General features: G+C 41.5%; 1 protein-coding gene across 1 annotated transcript in view; it reads right to left on the reverse strand.

Moving 5' to 3' along the window:
• Positions 1–17,537, reverse strand: part of SETDB2 (SET domain bifurcated histone lysine methyltransferase 2) — a 1,110,478-nt gene that overhangs the window by 151,151 nt on the left and 941,790 nt on the right. The window lies entirely within an intron of this gene.

Consider the following 17,537-nt stretch of genomic DNA (forward strand, 5'->3'; position numbering starts at 1 on the left):
TCTCTGATAACATGAGGAGAATCCTGTCAACACCCACTAAACGTTTCTACCGTAACTCTCTGACCTACATAAACAATCAGACAAAGTAAGGAAGGCAACATTGTTTTATAGCAAAGATGATAGTTTATGTCAATGACAATTAAATAATCACACAAGTACACTCAAATACTCTGGATCTAATCTTAGTGTAAGGCAAATAGAATTTATGAAAACACTTCTAAAATTGGATCAAGGAATGGCCCACATTGAGGACAAACCGGTCCTATCATTCTATTTCCTGATGGATGTGGCTGATAATAAACATCCCCTTCACCCCCCCTGTTTGATAATGTTACTACTCTACTCACTGTCGAATATATTCTACCTCTAACATGAATCCCTTGCTGCAAGGACAGATCGAACACCAGCCATATTGACCATGGCACAGAGAAGGTACATTCCAGCCATGCTGAACATACCACAGCAAAGGTGAAGTCTGTAGTGAGTATAAGCCTTGCGCTGTATATCATAAGGCATATGCACATTGTATGATTGTTTCTTCATTCAGCCGCACAGGATACCTCGAAGGATAAACCATAACATAAAAACCTCAAATTTCAGAATAAAATATTCAAAAGTAAAGTAAGTCAATCTTGACTCTAACTGTAGTATCTTTTTATAACACTGATTTATAGATTTTTCTGAGAGAGAACAAATGTGAAAACTGGCATGATCCTACAGCTCAACATTGAGCCTTTGAAATGATACTGCACAATAATTCCCAGACACGAAGTGTGCCTCGCCTAGACCCCTTCAGTAGAGGGATAATTCAGCCACCTGCCCCAATGTTTTTGGGGGCAACAATTAGTTAGGAGGCAAACCTGTAATAATCCATAATTAAGCTTGCATACTCTAAAATTGTCCCTTTTAGCATTTTATGATCTCATGGTTTGTGTTTATTGTTTGAGTAATGGTTTTAATTAACCAAACACTGTTAAATAAAAACAGAAACTGAAACTACTTTGTTTTCGGGGACAACCCATTATTTATAAATGTGTTTCTCTGCCCTGCCACACCAATCCATACCATGCAGCCACTCTTGTATACGGGGAACCCTGTAATGCCGTTCAATATCAAATTTAGCAATCAGAAGTCCCATAGCCACAAGCAGTTTGGTAGCGCAGGCTACCCATTCATCCACAGTACCAGGAGAGCCATTTTGGGGTCGGCTACGACCGTTCTGCCGACCACCTCCTTAAGAATCGACTGGATGCATTGTTGTAATTACTTGACCTATGGGTCGAACCAGTGTGTATATTATCTTACTACTGTTAACGCGTCCCTCTATGATTAATTTATGCACATTGGGACTCGTTTTAGGCCAATGAATCTTTTGACCCTGATTGAAGGCACCTTAGGACGAGATAGCTAATCAACATAATCAATGCGTCAATGTCATCAATATTTACTATAACAATGCAATTCACCTTAGTCAATGACATTAATAAAAAACTCAGAAACCACCATGACCTTTCAGTCATGAATAACCACACCAGTTTGGTAAGGTTTAGTGATATTTATTCCCTATTGATTACAATTCTAATAGCAAATTTATTAATCTCAATAGCAAAACGCTCATCAACATTGTCATAATCTGGCAACTCGAATAAGACTTGATCAAAGCAAGAATCACAATTATTAGAACATAACACGGCGTCAACATAGGTTATCCCTCAGCAGAGTATCATTAACGCGTTAGTTCAAAGCATAGATTTAGTCATTTGTCTATTTGTGTCAGTCTAGTGAACCCCTGTCCTAACCTCTAATTAGCATTGGCATGTTGGGCTTTATGCAAAATAATTTAGTAACACCAATTTGGAAAACATCTAACTATGGTCTCTGTCAAAAGATAGCAGTTGGTACCTAGAAAGGAAAAGCAAACAGACAACTACAATTTCATTGTCATAGCTACCCTCCACTTGGGTCAGTACTCAGGTTCGGTCTTCGTCCTCAGGACATCAGTCGATTCGCCATCAGTCAGGAACTCAGCTCAGGCAGGAAGGGCAAAAGGGGTACTTCCCTCATAAGGAGGTAAAGTATAAATGGGCAATCTAAGGACAAGGATGGTTCTAAGTAAATCAGCATGTCACCAAGCAAAGTGACAAAGTTTCTGGATTATATCAATAGCATTTCCCTAACCCATCTAAGTGACTCCCTGTGTCATAAGTTTTTATCCCTTTTTCGTTGTACATTCCCCTAAAATCTAATTGGCTAAGGGGTTGCACCCCACTATCTCTACCCAATTAACTTTACATTAGCACATCGAATTTGTCACCCCATAACAGTTCTCATGTATTTTACTGGTCCTTATGATTGACGACTTCAGGGGGGAGAATGTCCGGTATGATTTCATCCTCTCGTGCTCTTTTGCACATCTTCTGTCAGTGGTTCCATTGTCTGTACCGGTTTAGGCGACCTTGTACCTAACGTTAATCTACACTGTTGCACTCAGCTAAAATGTTTCTACCAGCAAGTCGAATTTCATGAGAACGGATCTACTACAGTTACATTCAGCTTCTAGCTTTGGAAAAACACGAGTTCATGTCCTTTAGTAAGTCAGCACAGTGCACGTTAGAAAAATACATTTAATATGAGAGCCAGGCAGCTAGGCCTCGACTCCGGCTAACTAAGGCCTAGTGATTTAATAGCAAAAGTCTAACATATACCTTTTCAATACTAATATAAACTCACATTTTAGTAAACATTTCATAATCATTAATCAGTTTTATTAGTCCCCGTATACATTGGTGGCCACTCCCCATGGGCACATTTCAAGCGCACGTTTTAACAAAACACATTAATACATTTTCTATGCAGCATTATTATACATTAGTTCATAAGCATTTCATGTTAATATTGATTATATAAGCTACGCTCTCTCAGTCCCTCCTCTGATGACGCTCATCACTCGAACCTTTCCATTTCAACCTCTCACTTTCCTCATAACCCTCATTTCAACATCTTGCCCCTTGTGTGAGCTTTCCCAAATGTCATTGAACATTTTCTCCCTTTCATTCTCTTCATTTCTTTTGTTTCGTTTTGTCAAATTTCTTTTAATTCTTTCATTAACTTTGCATGATAACCATAATCCTAAATAACAAATCAGGACAATCAATAGACCCCCTAATATTTTTGTAAGAACCCCATTCCAAATATTACTAAACCAATTCTCTACTCTGGTAATTCCTTTCCCAACCTTCTCCCAAACTCCAGGTTCCTTCAAGTCCTTCAAATCTGCACTGTGTCTTGTTAAGTTAGTAAGGATACTTCTAATCTTTTTGCTATTGTCCGGTATGAACGCACAACAATGGCGCTCGTTAAGCATCTTACAGACTCCGCCACTCTTCGCTAAAAGAATGTCTAAAGCAAGCCAGTTTTGAAGAGTCATAGCTCTTTCCGCAGCAAGTTCAGTGTCCATCAGGAGTATAGCCCCTGTGAAGTTTGTCAGCATGTTATCCACAATAGTAGACAACTTCTGTATCTTTATAGAGTTTAAGATAACCCCTACTGAATAAATTATTACTCCAAATATGTCACCTACAACAGCAGCCGCTGTCTCTCTCTTTTGTCTAGTATATTGTAATTCATACATTTTAGGAATTTGCTTTAAGTCATCAATATGGTAAATCTTTGGGAAAACTATTCCAAAAAACATGTCCCATACCATCCCTTAGGGAGACGGTAATAAGCATTAAGTCCACATATATAATAGATCCCAGGGATCGCTGGATCCTGTCCATTTAACATGAACGTCCACTTACTCTGAAACAAAAACACATGCCTACATTCACTCGTTCCCACAAATAAAGTGTCATTCTCAGATTTTGACCTATATATACAAAGCCTACCTACGTGCAGTGCATCTATAGCTAATTTGCCCTGTGTCTTTATTGCGGTGTAAGCATAATCATTTGCATATGTGCGTTTTTCTAACCCTCTTTCTAGCCTTTCTTTCAAGGCCTTGCGTCTATCATCAGTGTGATCTAAGAAGCTTTTCTCTACAGGCGTTAGTAAGCAAGTTAGGTTATTGCGGTGCGCATAAGCTGTCCCAAATGTCAGTGTCGGCTCAAAGAAACCCCAAACTAATTTTATGCTGTGTTCTTTAGCTACTCTATTTAGAAACTCAATCACAGACACAAAAGAAAACACTACATCTAGGTTAGAGTAAAAATATTGCACATGTTCTTGATTATAGAACCTTGTTAATAGCAAACTACAGCTAATCTCATTTGTTAGGGGCAGACTATGATAAGTCACCCCTTCTTGAACTGAGGAAGGAATCTTTGTGCACACATAATTTCTCGCATCCATTGTGTCAACATACTCATTCAGCAAGCGATAGAAGACATTAGTAGAGAGTTCCCCATTTGAGTTAGTTCCCGCATGTAAGTATTTTGCATCCTGCGCAAACTTCTCCCACGGTGTTAGTGTAGCAGTCTCAGAATTTGAAGCATTGTTAGTCACTTTCTTATCCACCAACGGCATTCCCACAATCACACCTATAATTATTATTACACATATAATACCTATTATAGTACTCAACCAACCACACATCTTACTCTTATTACTATTACTCTTAGTGTAACCCATGATCTGTTAAGAATCAGCTAGCAGAATAACACAAAGCAAACAATTAACTTGAGGACGATATAAAACTCTTTTTTTTTTTCTCTTCAATGCAAAGTCTCTATTTCTCAGCAAGTATTTACAGCATTTCACTCACTCCAGGACCCTTTTGTCAAATCAGGTTAATAGATTGTCACATCTGTTTTTTCAGAGTCAAAGCAGGTTTTCAGTGTCACATCCGGTAATTTTATCAGTCTCTTTTTTCAGCTTTTCAGCTTTCTATTTTAAATTCAATTTCAACAGTCTCCTTCTAAAGTTGAATTCAGGTGCCGTAGTATTGCCCTGGTACCTCCCGATCAAAACAAAACGCCAAGAATTCTTGTTGCCATTCAGCTGATGTTGCATACGCCCATTCAGGACCTGCATACCTTCTGTTTGCGACTCTTTCTCTTTTCAGTCTGAGTTCACTCTGCAACTCTCCTTCACTGAGATCCTCTTTTCTGGTTGTGTCGATTTCTTCCTCTATTGTATCACCAGGGACCACTTTCCCTCCTGCAGCGCGTGACTTCGGCCAGTTATCTCCTTTATGTGTTTTCTTTCTGCTTGGCCTTTCAGGATGTTGAACAGCACCCTCCTCTTGTGCTATGGTGTTTTCTCTTGATGGACCTGCAAGCGGCTCAGGAGGAGTCAGAACACTTTGACTTCCCTCTGACCCTTCTCCTTCGTCTTCAGGGTCTGTTGCAGGCTCGAGTTCAAACCCAAATCCGTCTGCTTCTAGGAGAACCCCTCTCTGTGTCGGTTCCCCTGCTGCCTCAACTGAGATAGGCTCACCGTCACCCCTCTGGAACTCACTTTGAGTGACTAAGCCGTCCTCAGTTGGACACGTCACCTTCTTTGTGTGACTGGCATGTATCCAGTTTGGAACGCCTGCACATTTCACAGCTGTAGTTGTTGTCAATATTACTTGATATGGCCCCTTCCAACGCGGCTCCAAACAAGACTTTCTCACGTGCTTCTTAACAACAACCCAGTCACCGGCCTTCAGAGTGTGTGCTGGGTCACTTATCGGTGGCAGTGTAGTAGCCTCCACCTTGTGAGAAAAAGAGCGGACCACATCAGTCAGACCCTTCAGTAGTCCAACACCATATCATCCGTGATATTCACAAGAACATTTGCAGGTACTGCGGGCAACCTCATAGCTCGACCCATTAGAATTTCATTGGGAGATAGTCCTGTCTTCTTGTTCTTCTTGTTAGGTGTGTTTCTCATTGACATCAGTACTAAGGTCAATGCATCTGGCCATTTCATATTGGTAGCTGCGCACATTTTTGCCATTCTCGACTTCAAGGTACCATTCATTTGCTCCACTAGTCCTGATGCTTCAGGGGGATAGCTATAATGCAGCTTCTGCTCAATGTTCAGTGCGGCACACAAGAGCTTAATCACATCATTGTCGGGATCGGGAATCCTAAACGTGGTATCAACTCCCTGAGCAACAGCTTTGCTACTGTGTGGCTGTCATTTCTACGTGTACAGTAAGCTTCAATCCAGTGACTGAAAACACACACAATCACCAACACGTACCTCAAGCCTCCACACACAGGCATCTCAATAAAATCCATTTGCATCTTGCTAAACGGACCTCCAGCTCTCCCTATGTGGCTCAAATATACCACAGTTCCTTTTCCCGCATTCATCTGCTGACAGATGATGCACCTGTGACAGATAATCTCTGCAGCTTGTCTGAATTTCGGATTGAACCAATCGATTTTAAACAGCCTGATCATTGCATCTCTCCGAAGATGTGCTTGACCATGGTAAAACCTTGCAAACTGTGACAAAAGACTGTTTGGCAAAACCATTTTTCCCTCCTCTGAGACCCACAAGTCATCAGACCTCTGTACACATTGCATTCTCTGCCAGTAATGTTTTTCCTCTCTGCTAGCACGGCCCTGCAGTGATTTCAGCTCATCTAATGTGTCAACCACCCTTAATGCAAAGTGCAAACATATTTCATTTCATTTTCAATTTCAGGTAACAATTCCCACTGATCTTTGAACGATAAACAGTTCAATGCGCAAAACCTTGCGACTTGATCTGCAGAACCGTTTCCCATTGACACAAAGTCTTGTGATTTAACATGAGCATTGCATTTCACCACAGCAATTTCAAGAGGTAACTGAATCGCATGCAACACATCCTTAATTTTCTCACCATTTTTCACTGGTGAACCAGAAGAGGTCATGAAACCCCTCTGTGACCATAACTGGCCAAAATCATGCACAATTCCAAATCCGTATCTCCTGTCAGTATAGATAGTGACTTTCAGGTTTTCAGCTGCGTGGCATGCCTTTGTAAGGGCAATTAATTCAGCCACTTGTGCAGAGTACACTCTTTCGAGCCAGGAAGCTTCTAGAATACCGGTGATAGTACACACGGCATAACCAGCTCTCAGTACTCCCAATGAGTCTCTCAAGCATGAACCATCAACAAACATAATGTAGTCATTTTCTTCTAATTGGGTATCTTTAATGTCAGGTCTTGGTTTGGTGCATAGTTCTGTTACCTCAAGACAATCATGTTCTACTTCCTCAGCATTATTAATCTCAGCATTTTCAATAGGAAGTAAAGTTACCGGGTTCAATACAGTACATCTCTTGAGAGAAACGTTTGGCGACCTGAGTATGATTGTTTCATATTTGGTTAGCCTAGCATTTGTCAAGTGTTGCATCTTTGTTCGGGTTAACAAAATTTCAACTGAATGTGGAACCATTACTGTTAAGGGATGTCCTATCACCATGCCTTCACACTGAGTGAGGATCTGACCAACTGCTGCAACTGCACGCAAACAACCTGGTAAGGCTGCTGCGACTGGGTCCAAAGTAGCTGAAAAATATGCTACTGGGTGGTTTGCACCTCCATGGACCTGTGTTAGAACAGACAAAGAACAAGCATCACGTTCATGACAAAACAGTAGAAAAGACTTCGTGTAATCAGTCATACCTAAAGCTGGTGCCCTGCACATACACTCCCTCAATTCCTTGAATGCCTCCATTTCTTTCTCGGACATGGTTATGGTACCCGGGTCATCCTGAACTTCTTTACCTGTCAACTTCACTAATGGTTTAGAGATAATCGAGAAGTTGGGAATCCACTGATGACAGTAGCCCACCATTCCCAAAAACATCCTGACATCTCTCGTGGTTGTCGGGGGATTCATCTGCAGTATGGCTGTCACCCTCTCTTTGGATATTCTTCTGGAGCCCTTTTCAATCAAGTGACCTAAGTACTTCACCTCTTTCTGACAGTATTGCAGCTTCTTTGGGGACACTTTATGTCCATTCTTTCCAAAATGGTTCAACAATGCAATTGTGTCATACCTGCAGTCGTCTTTTGTCCTGGACGCAATTAACAAATCATCCATGTACTGCACTAGTGTCAAACTAAAAGGCAGCTCTAATGACTCCAAATCCTTCTTCAGTATCTGATTAAAGATGGAAGGTGATTCAGAAAACCCTTGAGGAATTCAGCACCAACTGTACACCTTATCCAGGAATTTGAAACTAAAGAGAAATTGGCTATCCTCATGAAGAGGTACCGAAAAGAATGCTTGTGATAGGTCCACAACTGTGAACCACTCTGCATCACACGGAACTTGAAACATAATCACTGCCGGATTTGGCATTATGGGGAAACTCTTTACCACAATCTCATTTGTTTTCCTCAAGTCCGGCACAATTCGAACCTTCCCACAAGGCTTTTTCAAACCCATTACTGGTGACTTACACAGGCTACTCAGCGCTTCTTTCAAAACCCCTTATTTCACAAAGTCCGCAATTATCTGTGCTACCAGGATCAGAACATCTTGTGTCATGTGGTACTGCGGTATCTGTGGAAACACTGCATTTGGCTTTACCTGTACTTTGACTGGTTCTACTCCTTTTATCAGTCCCACTTCTTTTCCTGTCAGGTCCCACACCTTCTCTGTCACTGTTCCCTGCAACTCAGCTGGTAAGTCATTCACTGTAAACATCGGGAATATGGTTATCAAAGGGTATTCCTCATTTGCGGTCTCCGTCTCTAGTTCTATAAGCGGATCATCGTCCCCCTTCATCATCACTGTTTGTCTGCACTTCAATCCCTTCATTGGAACAGGTAATTGAACACCTCGTCTTGCACAGCAAGTCTCTTCCCAGTAGGGACTCGAATCACAGACTACAAATTTATGTAATCCCTGAAAGTTGCCAATCTCAACTTGGACCGGGTCTGTTATCGGATTTGTCAGGAACTGATTTGCTACTCCTACCACTCTTATGGTACGCCCTGAATGTGGCAATTTCAGAACCTCTGCACTTCTGACTGTAGAGCGTGTAACTCCTGTGTCAACCAGGAATTAAACCTTGTGACCCATCACTTTTCCCCCTACATAGGGACCTCTCTGATCTACCTCTAGGGACGCTGCAAGCCTGCACTTCTCACTGTCTGAACAATCATCCGACCATTCATCGTTTTTTACATCCTCACCACGCAATGGGAACTGCTGCACTATGTTATTTTTACTCATCATTTGGCCTGTGACCTGTTGAGGAAGCATTACCTGTTGCTGTCCCATTGGAGCTAAAGGCACTTGCATTTGTCTAGGTACCATGGGACTCTGCTGTTGCACCTGTTGCATCTGTGCTGGTTGAACACGCGGCATTTGCATCTGCTGCATGGACTGTAACCTCTGCACCTGAACCATGTTATTCTGGAAGTTCCGATTTTGTCCCCTTAATTTTGGACCCTACACATTTTGAAATGTACCAACATCATTGTTTTGTTGAACGACACCATCCCGCACCACCATTGGGCATTCACGCTTCCAATGCCCCATGCCCCCACATGAGTGACATGGTGACACCTTCTTCATCCCCTGCACATCATTTTGAACCACAACAGTATTCAAGTCTGGACCGCGGTTCACAAAACCTCAACCTCTTGGCTGTGTCTGAAACATGCCTGACACCTTCTGTTTCAAAAACTCAATCACTTTATGATAATACTTCATCACCTCCTCAGATGGTGCTCCAGTCACCTTATCCCTTGCCGGTTCCTGTGTCCGCCAATCCACACCTCTCTTGCACTCATGCCATAAGTCAGGTAGAACTATAATCTCAAACAGGGTATTCAAGTCCTCCCAAAGACATTTCGCAAGGTTCACAAACCTGTCCGTCTGCTGATACCATTCAATCGGCTTCTCCCTCAACCTGGGATAATCATTTGTGAATGACAAAATATCACCCCTAGACCAAGCTACATGGACTAGAACACCTCCAGCTGTTTCTCTCATTGGTAACATCTTTATTGTCCCCGTGTCCGGTGCGGCTTTAGCCTACTTTGGTGCTGGACCGTCACCCTTTTCTTTATCTCTTTTCTTTGCCCATCTGCCTTCCCACTTCTCTAAGGCTCCCCAGATTTGCGCACTTTGCAATAGTTCTTTGAGATGCACTTTCATTCCGGTAGACCTCATGTGATCAAAATCTTTAGAATCAAAGTCTAATCTGTAGCTTCTTTTCAAATGTTTAGTATTCTCAATGTCTATGTCGTATTTGTCTGCCAGGTTTGCCAACTTCTGGTGCACCTTGCCCACTTCTTTAGTGATTTTGGGGCACAGATACCTCAATTCTGCTTCTGTGTATGACTCTAATGTGTTCACCACCATGGTTCCTTCCACTAGTTCTGCAGCTTCCACACCCAGTCTTACAAAATTCAAGTATTCATCCCTCTCTGACCTTTCTGCGGTCGCTGCAGTAGTTGGTGAAGCGTTGGTATTTCCTAACCATTCATTCAGCTGTTGCACGGAAAAGCCTTGCAACAAAATATTTCCTGACTGTATCAATGGTGTCTGCAACGCATTTGCACTCATTGTCTGTGGGGGTAGTACACTTAACCCTGCTTGCCTCATTGCCTCCAAAAGAGCCCCAATCGGACTAAGGTCTAACAAGGACCTGAGTCCTTCTGCTGCTTGTTCTCTTGGTGTCATTACCTGGGGAGTTCCTGTGAACCCCCCTCTTATTGCCTCTTGGGTCATTATTCCCTGATCACACACGCCAGGTTTATCCTGCGCATACAGCGGTACTGGTGGACCAACAGTAATCGGCAATGATCTCGCAGCTGGGGTCTGACCAGGCCCCAAACCCCGTGGAGCACTAACACCCAAAGCTTGACTAACTGTGGCTGCTGCAGGTACTGACTGCGGTTTTGCAACTGGATTGTAACACAGTACCATTTGTTGCTGCGGCAGCAATTGTGGAGTTGGCTCAATCTGCACTAGCTTTGATCTCGTGTATATCGGATCAGGCGGCACCATCAGACTCGTAGTTGTTTCTAGTACTGGGACGTCTGGATAAATCCTCTGTATCAGCGGAGGTTGCAACTGTATCTGTGTGTCTGGTGCAGTGGGTACGCTGACACCATTCTGTATCAAAACTGTATCACTTGTCTGCACTGTACTCAAGACACCCTTACTCTGTGTCGAAACCTCAGGACCCGCACTAGTGCTCAGAGCAGTGTCATTTATTGCATACGGTGGCGGGCGATCATGTAACAAATGATTGAGAAACTCTTCATCATCTGCATCATCTTTGTCTACCACCCAAGATCTCTGCGTCTCTTTTGTCTTACTAAAGCCCTTGTCTGTCTTACAGGTGGATTTCTTTCCCTGCGCCTCATCTTCTTGTGTTATTGCCGGAAACAATTTGAGTCCGTCAACTATTCCTCTCCTCCACATCCTGCTCTCATTGTCCCACCTAGCCTCAGCTAGAGTCTTTTCTGTTCTTTATATTCTCCTTTCAAGTCTTTGCTGTCTTTGTCGTATGGCCATTAAATCCCAGGCGGCTAATGCCTCATACTGAGCTGGACTCGGAGGCGGCTTTTGAACACTTAACATCCACCATAAATTCTCTAAAATTCTTGTATTAAACGTTCCATGCTCAGGAAACGCTAAACATCCCTCTTTCTCTGTTAATTTGCACCACTTTTTCATACAAAGACACAGCGCTACACCCTCCCCTTCACTCGCCATAATATATGTATCTCCCTTCAAAGCACTCCTCAAAGCCTTGAAAAACTTCATTTTTGCGTCTTTTTTTTTTTTTTATCTAATCAGGAAGTGACTAAGTCCCAGAACACTCTTCACCCACCTTTCTCAACCTATTGCCTCTCACGGATGGCTGCCAATCCGTGCGCGACCCCTCTCGGCAACTGACCTATCCCAGCGCAGCACCACTGACGTCACATTCACACACACTACGGCTGACAAAGTCTTGCGGCTTGTCCTCCTTACACTGGATTTACACCAAACTAATGCAAAGTATTGCGAGCACCTTTAATCACAAAAACTCAAATTTGCCGGATTACTACAGGAAGGGCAACACATTTGCTTCAGAACTTTACAGAGATTTCACTTGTAGCCTCGGCCGCTACTCTCTCCTTCTCAGCTCCCGCATACGCAAGCAGAATTTGACACGCAAATCCTACTCTCGACTTGTCAAAGGTTTGTTCTAATGCACTTTAGAACTTGCCAAATCTCCATCGAAGATTTCACTCACACAATTGACTCAAACTCGACTTGTCAACCACGCCCAACCCGATTGACCTATTAAACCGCATTACAACATAAACCCAAGTGTCTCCTACACTTGTCAATATACTCCGGAGTCTTAGACCACGACGGGTCCGTACATCACCAACAACCACATGGGTAATTTTGAGCACAAAGCGCCACACTCACATGAAGTTCGCCGACTTCCCTACTCTCATACTGCGGAGTACGCCCACTCCTACTAAAACAACATGACCTGACCTAAGTTCACACAAACTTCACAAATCACCTGCAATATGCATAAGCTGAGCAAGCACAAATTCTATACCATACATACTAAAATGGCGAGAACATACCCAACTCACTTAGACAGGCTCCGAGATTCTGGGGAATTTAGAAACACATACCTCCGTTTTGCATTATCTCAGAAAACAATTTAAAACAGTAATTCTCCGTCCTAGGGCCCCAAAGGGCCAAACCGTCCTCTGCTACCAGAACTGTTAATGCGTCCCTCTATGATTAATTTATGCACATTGGGACTCATTTTATGCCAATGAATCTTTTGACCCTGATAGAAGACACCTTAGGACGAGATAGCTATTCAAAATAATAATTAATACGTCAATAATGTCATCAATATTTACTATAACAATGCAATTCACCTTAGTCAGTGACATTAATAAAACTCAGAAAACACCATGACCTTTCAGTCACGAATAACCACACCAGTTTGGTAAGGTTTAGTGATATTTATTCCCTATTGATTACAATTCTAATAGCAATTTTTTTTATCTCAGTAGCAAAACGCTCATCAACATTGTCATAATCTGGCAACTCGAATAAGACTTCATCAAAGCAAGAATCACAATTATTAGAACATAACACGGCGTCAACATAGGTTATCCCTCAGCAGAGTATCATTAACGCGTTAGTTAAACAAAGCATAGATTCAGTCATTTGCCTATTTGCGTCAGTCTAGTGAACTCCTATCCTAACCTCTAATTAGCATTGGCATGTTGGGCTTCATGCAAAACAATTTAGTAACACCAATTTGGAAAACATCTAGCTATGGTCTCTGTCAAAAGATAGCAGTTGGTACCTAGAAAGGAAAAACAGACAACTACAATTTCATTGTCATAGTTATTCTCCACTTGGGTCAGCACTCAGGTTCAGTCTTCGTCCTCAGGACATCAGTCGATTCGCCATCAGTCAGGAACTCAGCTCAGGCAGGAAGGGCAAAAGGGGTACTTCCCTTATAAGGAGGTAAAGTATAAATGGGCAATCCAAGGACAAGAATGGTTCTAAGTAAATCAGCAAGTCACCAAGCAAAGTGACAAAGTTTCTGGATCATATCAGTAGCATTTCCCTAACCCATATAAGTGAATCCCCGTGTCATAAGTTTTTATCCCTTTTTCGTTGTACAATCCCCTAAAATCTAATTGGCTAAGGGGTTGCACCCCACTATCTCTACCCAATTAACATTACATTAGCACATCGAATTTCTCACCCCATAACAGTTCTCATGTATTTTATTGGTCCTTATGATTGACGTCTTCAGCGGGGAGAATGTCCGGTATGATTTCATCCTCTCGTGCTCTTTTGCACATATTCTGTCAGTGGTTCCAGCGGTTTAGGCGACCTTGTACCTAACGTTATTCTACACTGTTGCACTCAGCTAAAATGTTTCTACCAGCAAGTCGAATTTCATGAGAACGGATCTACTACAGTTACATTCAGCTTCTAGCTTTGGAAAAACAAGAGTTCATGTCCTTTAGTAAGTCAGCATAATGCACGTTAGAAAAATACATTTAATATGAGAGCCAGGCATCTAGGCCTCGACTCATGCTAACTAAGGCCTAGTGATTAGCAAAAGTCTAACATATACCTTTTCAATATTAGTATAAAATCACATTTTAGTAAACATTTCATAATCATTAATCGGTTTTATTAGTCCCCGTATACATTGGTGGCCACTCCCCGTGGGCACATTTCAAGCGCACGTTTTAACAAAACACATTAATACATTTTCTATGCCGCATTATTATACATTAGTTCATAAGCATTTCATGTTAATATTGATTATATAAGCAACGCTCTCTCACTACTTTCCCTCATCCATTTTCCTTTCCCCCTCTCCCTCCCATTCTAATGGAATGTTCCTGTCAGTTTAATACTCATAGAGATTCTCTTTAGATTTGAATGTGACAGAGGTTCTTTGACTGAAAAGCTAATGGTGTTTTATTCAACATTACTGAAGAACTACAAAGTGCTTTAGACTTATTATAACACTGACGATGAGGAGCTGTGAGGGGACAGCAACACCATCACCCCCTACTTACTGTACTCAGTCAGTAGTCTACATTCATCATTACAACTGAAGGAGAAAGCGTCAGGAAGATTATCTGTATCACACCAATCTGACTCTTCAGGACTTATCAATTTTTAAGGCAGAACCATCTTTAAATGGTAAAAAGTCAGTACACCTAACTATTTGGCAACTACAAACTCTTCAAGCAACTGTAAGTCAATTTCTACTGTTTGCCATAATTTCCCTAAGGGCACTTTTCTCCAAATACTAACTTCCTAATAATGTATTTGCTGCCCTGTGTTTCTCAAGAAACCTGTAGCCTGTACACAATTTTGTAATTGACTCCAGCGATCGCATATTACTAGGGATTGGAGTTAATTAAAAGCATTTCATGTTTATTGCTCAGCATTTCTGTCCGTGTGGCACATTTCCTGTCACCACTCAAGTAACTGCTGAGGGAAAATAAACATTTATTTTTGGATACTACTTCAAACTGTCGGAGAGTTGCTAATAATTAAAACTTTAGAGCAGCAAGTGCTCAATTGAAATGGCTCATTATAAAGCATAAATTACTGTGACATTATGAAATAGCTTAGCTAGGAAGATTATTGTAAAGCTGCATGTGCTTTTAATTTAAACAGCATGTGGTTTTCCTTATGTAACAGAGCACTTTATTATCAGTACTGCTGTGAAAGCTGAGTGACCAGGAAACGTTCGGTGCAAGCATTTTCCAACCTTTGACTTTTATTGTAGCTAAAGTGCCATAATTCAGCAACTTGTCAAACATTGGTACATTGAAGGGTTAAATGTCAGACTCCTCTTAGCGCTGTTCCCTTCACCGACAGAATTCCATGGCAAGCGTCGCCTGAGGCAAATATTTTAACAGACGTGCGGCATTCTAAGACCATAACGGTAGCAAGGGAAGTTTGAATTTATCTATTTCAGCACAAGTTTGTATGTTAAGAAATATCAATCCAAACATAGTACTTACTGGAAGCTGCAGTATCGCCACAGTTTTCTCGGAATAGTATCCTTGAGAGACTCTGGGACTCCATGTTTTTACACACCCATTGTGCATCACAGGGGTGGTTTTTGTACTGAACACGCCTTGTTTTTAAGTGAAAGTCAAAAACAGCTAGTCCCACAACTTTCTTCTGTGGAAACTGAAAAAGGACTGCCAAGTACATCTATTAGGCTCTCTATACAAACAAGCATTGGAAAAACGAATTCTATAGCTCCAGATTCCTAGCAAAAGCATCACATAAGTGATTTCAGCTAACTACCTACCCTCTTAATACACTCTATAGTTAATTAAGTTTGTACTGTTCAATATGGCAGCAACAAGTATGTCCCAGTCCCCACTTTTTCTGAACGAAGAAGGAGAACCAATTCTGCCTTGGAAACAGTGGACTAAACATAATCATATTTAATTGCCATAGGGGGAGAAACATTCACACCATTAAGGAAACAGCATATCCTACTACACAATTTGGGAATAGAGGGAAAGAAAATTTATGAAAATATAACGCAAACTGAGGAGGATGGAGAAGCGGAAGAAGATCAAAATGGATGTTTATCAGGCTGCTTTGTACGAACTACAAGATCATTTTGGAAAAAAAAAAATGTGGTCATAGAAAGGCACAAATTTTTCATGAGGGCGCAAGGCAAAAATGAAAAAGTAACAGCTTATATTGCTGCATTGGGAGGATTATCCAATCTGTGTGAGTTTGACTCTTTAACAGATTCTTTAATTTGTGGTCAATTGGTCAGGTGTACCAACAATCCTAAGGTACAGGAGAAACAACTCACACAGAACTTAGATTTGAAACAATCTATTGATGCGGCAGTTGGGATAGAACACACAGCAGAGTGTATGAAAGAGATGAGAGTGAATTCTGACAAACAAACATCATCTCCTATAGAAGTGAATGTGGTAAAGAAACTGGGAAGTCCAACCTCATATAAAGCTGATGAACTTCATAAACAAAATACCAATAAAATTGATGGGTTTTACCAACAACCAGCGATGAATGAGAAAACAAAAAGATTTTGTTGTGGTAACATAGGTCATCTCACAAACTACATGCACTGCCAAGCCAGAACGTCCATATGCAGAAAATGTGGCAAGAAAGGACACTTCGCCAGGGTGTGAAGGAACGTATATAACAAACAGGTGCATACAGTAGAATCTAACCCTCTAGAGGAAGTTAAGTTTGTGTTTCAAGAATCTGATGAGAGCAAAAACGTGAAGTTTCCATCATGTGAAATTTTATTAGACAATGAACCAGTAACAGTATTTGTAGATTCATGTTATCCATGCACCTTAATGGACAAGGAAAAACGTGATGCAATGCTTCCCAATAGCAAATACTTACTAGAACCACCAGGCATTAAATCTGGGGGGTACAATGGAGATGCCACACTGCTAGAGGGTAAGGTCAAAATGAGAATCTGTTTAAAAAATAGGAGCACAGTAGGGGATGTATACATCACCAATAGGGGGGTCAAATCTTCTGGGATGGAAGCATTAAAAAAACTTGGGCATAACATTAGACCCCAATAGTCCCAATCCTTTCCTTGTAAACCCTTCAATGTGTGGAGAGGAGGTTTGCATTGAATTCCCTGAAGTATTCTCAGATAAATTAGGATTATTAAAAAAATACCAACATCACATTAAACTTAAATTTAAAGTAACTCCAGTTGTGCAAAATGTTAGACCGATTCCCCATCTTCTTCATAACCCACTCAAGGAAGAGCTGGACGGGTTACTTGAGCTCAATGTAATTGAACCAAAAGAATGCTCAGAGTGGTGGCTCCGATTGTAATTGCCCACAAGCCCACTAAGGGCCATATTAGGCTATGTGTTGACCTCAGGGACTTGAAAAACAACATATGGGTAGATCGTCATCCATTACCACGGATACATGAAATCCTCACACTAATAGACAAAGCTTCTTATTTTAGTGTGCTGGATCTTTCTTCAGCCTACCACCAAGTGGAATTAGACCCCCCTTCAGACATTTAACTTCATTTGTAACCCCA

This window comes from Pleurodeles waltl, chromosome 8 (assembly GCF_031143425.1).
Source record: "Pleurodeles waltl isolate 20211129_DDA chromosome 8, aPleWal1.hap1.20221129, whole genome shotgun sequence".
Lineage (NCBI taxonomy): Eukaryota > Metazoa > Chordata > Amphibia > Caudata > Salamandridae > Pleurodeles > Pleurodeles waltl.